Here is a 5,988-nt window from a genome sequence, read left to right on the forward strand (position 1 = left end):
CGTTCATTTCTTAGTTTCTTAGTCAAAGATCATCTTTGCAAAAAATTGGCCCGATCATATATGTAAAAGTTAGGTAACGGTGGTCGAACTTAGGAACGATCGTGGTTTTTTAACAATAATCGAATAGGTAGATGAATTTTGATTTGGCCGATTTTTTGTAGGATTGATCTTTGAGCATAAACGTAGAAAATTAACGGCTCCGATCGTTGAAATCACATTGTGGTCTTCACAATTATTGAAACAACAAGGTTTTAACGAAAAAATTAATAGCACAATACTCTTCAAGTGTATTTATATGTAAAAACTCACATCTCGATCGTGTTTTCAACGATCCAAACCGTTCATTTTTTAGTTCCTTTGTCAAAGATCATCTCCGCTAAAAATTAGCTCAATCGGATATGTAGGAGTTAGGTAACGGTGGTCGAACTTATGAACGATCGTAGTTTTTCTAATGATAATTGAACGGGTAGATGCATTCTGATTTGGCCGATTTTTTACAAGGATGATCTTTGAGTATGAATATAGAAAATGAACGGCTTCGATCGTTGAAATTAGGTAACACGGTAATCAAGTAAGTTGACATAATAAACTTTTTTAAAAATTACAGAAAAATTTTATTTTAAGTTTTTATTTTTATTTTTATTCTTTATTTTTTGTAAGCCTGTAAAATTTTTTTTTTTGGGATTACCGCCTGAACCTACAGCGAAAAATTTCAATTTCCCACCTGATTTTTTCCTTCTCCCTCTCTAAACTTTTTTTCTAACCCTCTTCATTTCCAAACCACTCTCTCTCCCCAGTAAGTCAAAACACTCTAAATCTCAAAATCAAAGACACTCAAACAGTCAAACACATTCTCCCTCTCCTCCCCTGGTTCTCTCTGCCTCGCCGCTCCCCGCCTCAGCCCAGCCTAGTCCCGGCCCGATCTGCCCCTCTCTACCTTGATCCTCCTTTCTCTCTCCTCTCTCCCCGCCGCCCCTATCTTCTTCCCCTTCTCCCTGCGTTCCCTCTCCCCCTGCCCACCGAAACCCAACCCCCAGCCCCGACGACCCACCCCGACAACCCACATCCCCATCCTTGCCCCTCTCCTCTTTCTCTGCGTCACTTTCTCTCTCCTCTCTCTGCCTTTCCTCTTTCTCTCTGCCACCACCGAAACCCAACCCCAGCCACCATCAACGCCCTTCCGATTGGGTTTTTTTTTTTTTTGGGTAATTTTTTTTTTTTGCACTTTTTTTATTTTTAAATTTTTGTTTCGTTAATTATGATTATTAGAATTTGTTTGTGATTTTCCAGGTTTGGTGCCAGATGATTATTAGAATTTCTGTTTCTGTTGAGGTAACAAAATCCTAACTTGAGTTTTTAAATTTCTATTTTGATATTTAGGTTTCAGTTTTAGGTTGTGATTTGTGCAAGGTTTTAATTTTGCAATTTCTATTTGGGCTAAGCCTTTGCAGACGAGTTGAGGATTTGATTATAATGTTGGGTTGTTTGTTGATTTGGTTATAATTATACTTAATTTTGAGTTTGGTTATCAATGTGAAAGTTGTATCTTTTTCTTTATTTGTAAAGATTTTAGTGCTTAAGTACTTAATTTTGCTTTCTTTGTGTTTGAGTATCTTATTTCTTGTTATCTCCTATTGGTTAGCGTTATATTTATATTTGGTGTTGCCTGCTTATTCTTTTCATATTTAGATTTTATCCATTTAGTATTTTTTGTGTTTGCAAGTCACCATCAAAAGCATCAATGACTCTTAGCATGTTTTGGCTTCTTGCAGACTTGTGGAAAAACGTCTGTGTTCCATTCTTATGTTCCTCTCTTGTGCTCTGTCACTAAATAGGTGTTGTTCATATTAGCATAGATGTTTGCCTAGTCTACTCATTTTTGGAAATGCTGGGTTTAACATGAATAAAGGGTTTTCTAGAACCATTTTTTGCCCCTTTTGTTTGAGAACTTAGAAACTCTATTTTTATTATTGGGTGATTTTATTTTGTTGTGTGCGTGCAGGGTCAGCACACAATATGCAGTTGTATAAATTGTACATGTCCTTTACAATATGCTGGTAGGTCTCCTTTTTGTATATAAGACCTCAGTTTGATCTTTTTCTTACATCTTTACCTTACATACTGAAGTGATGCCCTTGTCTAATGCATTTGTACCTTACACACCTCAACATCAACCACTTGGCTACTTAATTTTTAGCTTTCATTGTTCTCTTTAGTTTCCTAGTTTTCGCTTCAAGTTTGTGAACCTAAGATATCTTGGCCAACGACCTTAGCTTTAGGCTTCCATAAAAGATATATCTTTCCAAACCAGTTAACTGATTTTAGACACTACCATCAGCAGCATTTAACCATGCTTTGACTGCATGTAATCTATCATTCAATTCGCTTTTAGTTTGTACTAGTTGTAAATAAAACTTGTTATTGCCTCTGCTGGGATAGACTCTAATCTGATTGCTTTCTCAAGACACAATAGACTTTGTACCATCTGGCTTGATTTCAATTAAAGGCTACTATTCTTATGGTTACATGAAGTAGTTTTCCATAGGAGAAGATGTATTTTCTTTAAATCTCTAAACTGAACCATGCATCCATAAGCTCTAGGTTTGTATCATATTCTTTTATGTAGTAACCTTTATATTTAGGATCATGTTAAACGAGGCCAAATTTATTCTTGTGTATATGCAATGGTGACTTGTGTTATAAACTGTTTAGTATTGTATGTGACATGTCAGTAAGGCTCATGCACTGACCCTGTTTTGTTGCTACTGTGTTTGTTTAATCTTCTCATAGATAATAATATTTCTATAACAGGATCTTGAGAATGAGTAATAAGTGACATTTTGTGAAGACTGTTGCTTCCTACATGCATGAGAGGAGCAAGATTCTCGGGGAGCTGTTGTATCCAGTGATGTTGTTACATGTGTCATAGCTGAAGTCTTCAGGAGCTGCAAGCTGTAGTCCTTCATATGCCATTTAGAGCTTCTGTTTTAAGTGATAGCAGCATGAGTGAAATGGTACTTTCTGCGATGAAATTATTTTTTTGTAAAAATTATGTGATGGAATTATTTTTTTGTAAAAATTATGTTTTGGATTAATTAGCCAAGTTTCAATGTAACAGTCAAGTAATTTTTTGTTTTATTATATTATGAAGCTTTTATGGTTCTCTAAATTTTATATTTTTAAATAATAGCATTATTTTTATAAATAAAAAAAATTAATGAAAATAACAGAGAGTTTGAGCAACAACAAAGTCGTTCCTCGTATATTGCAAGTTTGAGCAACAATAGAGTTGTTTCTTTATATCATATGCAACAGTATAGATTGCAATAAAAAATGATAGGCAACAATAGAGTCATTGCTTTTAGATTGAATAGACAATGATGATGGTGTTGCATAATATAATAGGCAACTCAGTCTTCGTTGCCTATTAATAATGGTAAAGTAATTTATTATTACAAAAAAATTTAGCAACAACAAAGTCATTGCCTATTAAAAAAATTAGGCAATAGAAATGGTGTTGTACAATATAATTGGCAACGCATAAATCGTTGGGCATAACTCCATGAATTGGGATTTCAATGCCACAAAATGCAACAAATGATTCGTTGCAAAGTCGTTGCTAATTTTGCAACGACTGTCAAAATCGTTGCCTATAGTTATTGGCAAGGGTCCTAGGGCAACGACCCTAGCAACGGTAGAAATTCATTGCCTATTGTTTTAGGCAAGGAATTTCTAGTTTTAGACAACGACTTTCAGTCATTGCCAAAGCCCTGTTTTCTTGTAGTGTTTATTGAAAGAATTATATTACTAGTTTTTATCTGGATGAGTATTCTTGAGATGTGGTTAATTTATTGAGATATCCAAAAACAGTTTCAAACCACCATATTAGTACCCCCCCCCCTCAGCATGTATAGAATTGCTTTGCACTAGCTTAGAGATAACTCGGCGGTGTATGACCAGCATTTGCTCTGCACTTGCCCAGTCGTATATGACCAACATTTTATATTGCTCTGCACTCGTCTAGAGATGACTCGGCGGTGTATGACCAGCATTTGCTCTGCACATGCTTAGTTGGCAGTGTATGACCAGCATGACATATTGCTCTGCACTTGCCTAGTCAGCGGTGTATGACCATCATCACATATTGCTCTGCACTTGTCTAGAGATGACTTGGCAGTGTATGACCAACAGTTCTCCGAGTACTAGTGTGGCATGAGGTTTCAGTTTGTGGAGTATTTTGAGAAATAAATTTACTTCAAAAATATTTTAAATGACAGTTTCAGTAGAGCATTGCATTTTATTTAAGATATTTTAACATTTTTACAGCTTGAGAGTACTATTCATTCTTCAGAGTTCGAATTACAGTTTTGAGATGATTTAAAATGGGAGTTGAAATGGTTTTAAAACTGGGGGATCTTTAAGAAATGAGTTCAAAGTAAACGAGCAGTTTTACAAATGGTTTTCAAGGGTTTTGTTTTAAAGTCTATTTTTGTCCACTCACAGAGATTATTCTCACGTTTTATTTTTTGGGTAAATTACAATTTAATACCTCAACTTTACCACCGTTTTCAAGTTAGTACCTTAAGTTCAAAAACTTACAAATCCATACCTCAACTTTCATTTTGTTACAACTTGATACCTCCGTTAGATTTTCTGTTAATTAACCGTTATCTTTGATGATGTGGCAGGGATATATTTGTCTTTTCACCATAATTTTGTCCACTTGAACTCTGATTAGCCACCTAAGCTGCCACATGTAAAAAAAAATGTTTTAATATTTCAAAAAAATTTAAATCATTTAAACAATTTTTTTTTTGTCCCCTCAACCCACCTCAGACCCTCCCCGCAACCCCTCCCCTCCCCTCCCCTCCCCTCCCTTCCCTTCCCCTCCATCTGCCACACCTTCCCCTCGCCCACCCCACCTCGACCCTACCCACCTCCCTCCTCTCACTTTCTCTTTCTCTCTACCTCCCTTCCCTCCGCAACACCTCCTTCTTCCACCAATCCCCGCCCCTCCCTCTGCCACCCAGCCCCAGCCAGCTCCATCGCACCCCCCCACCCCCAGCCCGCCCCTATCCTGCCTAACCCAGCCTCTTCCTCTTCCCCAAAGCCCCTCACCCCCAACACCCCCCTTGTGCCCCCTCTCCCAGCAACACCCACCGCCCACCCTACCCAACCCAGACCCAGACCCAGACCCTACCCACCTCCTTCCTCTCACTTTCTCTTTATCTTTGCCTCCCCTCCCTTCTGCAACACCTCATTCTTCCACCAATGCCCGCCTTCCCTCTGCCAGACCTTCCCCTCGCCCACCCCACCCAACCTAGACCCAGACCCACCTCCTTCCTTTCACTTTCTCTTTCTCTCTGCCTCTCCTCCCTCCCTCTCCAAAAACCCATGTCTCTCCTCCATCCTCCCTCCCTCCCTTAACCTGCGCACCCCTCATCCCTCTCTCTCTCTCACTTTCAATTTCAAGATCCATATATATCTTCTAGTTTCCCAATTTATTGATGACAACAGCCCCTGTAATTTGGAAGATCAAACAAAGGAGAAAGCGTAGTGACGAAGGGTAAATTTGAAAATGCTCAGACGGTGGAGGGCTTTCGATATCGATTCGGCGTCGTTTTCATTGGCGGTGAAGAGCAAGTCGGAGAACTCGTCGAGGAAGACGATCATGGGAAGCTTGAGAGGGAAGTCGCGCTTGGAGATTGAGGAGAGGGCTTGGTTGACGATGAGGATTGGGTGCGCAGAGAAAGCTAGTGGTGCTGGATGGGGGGAGAACGGTGAAGAAGATGGTGGTTTGGGTGGGGGTTGCTCGGGTGGGTGAGGGACGCAGCTGAGGGTTGGGTGGGGAGGGTGGCCGACGAGGGGAGGTGGAGGGTTTTGGGGTGGGGGAGAAGGGATAGGGGGAGGAAGGCAGCCTACGTTTTTTTTTTCTGTTTGTTTTTTTAATTCAATTTTTTATATTTTAATTAATTTTAAAATATTTTA

At 39.0% G+C, this 5,988-nt stretch overlaps 1 long non-coding RNA gene across 2 annotated transcripts; it reads left to right on the top strand.

Annotated features, from left to right (window-relative positions):
• The first annotated feature begins 834 nt into the window (after window positions 1–834).
• Window positions 835–3,141, top strand: LOC147293327 (uncharacterized). Of its 2 annotated transcripts, XR_015120735.1 has the most exons (4): window positions 835–1,205; window positions 1,291–1,332; window positions 2,003–2,057; window positions 2,812–3,141. It is a non-coding gene; the product is annotated as an uncharacterized LOC147293327 (long non-coding RNA). The 2 variants fall into 2 exon arrangements; XR_015120734.1 differs by lacking the exons at window positions 835–1,205; window positions 1,291–1,332 and having other exon boundaries at window positions 1,350–2,057.
• Window positions 3,142–5,988: the final 2,847 nt, after the last annotated feature.

This window comes from Dryas octopetala, chromosome 2 (assembly GCF_963921425.1).
Source record: "Dryas octopetala chromosome 2, drDryOcto1.1, whole genome shotgun sequence".
Lineage (NCBI taxonomy): Eukaryota > Viridiplantae > Streptophyta > Magnoliopsida > Rosales > Rosaceae > Dryas > Dryas octopetala.